Below are 977 nucleotides of genomic sequence, written 5' to 3'. Positions count from 1 at the left end.
TTATTAATGTGTTCATTAAATTTTTATTCTTGAATGCATTTATGTTTTTCTAATTTGGTTAAGGAGTCAAATCATGTTATAGAGTTTTATATTTAATATATAAGTAACTAAGGAAGAAACCTGTAAGGAACTAAGAAAAACACCTGAAAGAAACAATGAGAAAAGTAGAGTTGGGGTAAAATTATTAGCAATTTGCTTTTAGAGTTCTAGAAACAATTGAAAGAGTGTGGCAAGTAATCTTTTCTTTGATATATAAGTCTTTAATATAAAAACTAGAGGCTTAAGAGAATAATGGAATATACCTTCTCTTTGTGATTATGGAAGACCCTAAGATGACCCCTAACTATTCTCCAACCCTCTATGTTTAGGTAGACTTTCTTTAAGCAGCAAAATATGACAAATGGGATGGGTTTCCACTCTAGGGTCACACTGTTATAGAAGATATTATTTCAGCAAACTGAGATGTGTTTCATTGTCATATTATTATAGAGTCTGTGGAGAGGTCCAAAAGGATGGATCTTTCTGTGCCTTCTGGAATCAGAGGGCAACATCTGACTCATATCCACTGGTGAAATAGGGATTCAATCCTAACATAACATAGATATTTTCCCCCAAAACAAGAATGACATTGAAATAATAGAATTCCAAGATCAAATCTGAGGGGCCCATAGCGGGAGACAGCATCTTGATTATACTCTGGTGAGAGCCAGAACAGCAATGAATCCAGTTAAGCTAGTCTGCACTTCCGGCGTATAACTATGAGCTCATTAAAGGATTCTTTTTTTTTTTATATTTTTTTTTATTATTATTAACTTGAGTATTTCTTATATACATTTCGAGTGTTATTCCCTTTCCCGGTTTCCGGGCAAACATCCCCCTCCCCCCTCCCCTTCCTTATGGGTGTTCCCCTCCCAACCCTCCCCCCCTTGCTTCCCTCTCCCCAACAGTCTAGTTCACTGGGGGTTCAGTCTTAGCAG

Source organism: Rattus rattus, chromosome X, assembly GCF_011064425.1.
Source record: "Rattus rattus isolate New Zealand chromosome X, Rrattus_CSIRO_v1, whole genome shotgun sequence".
NCBI lineage: Eukaryota > Metazoa > Chordata > Mammalia > Rodentia > Muridae > Rattus > Rattus rattus.
Note: the sequence above shows the minus strand (reverse complement) of the source record.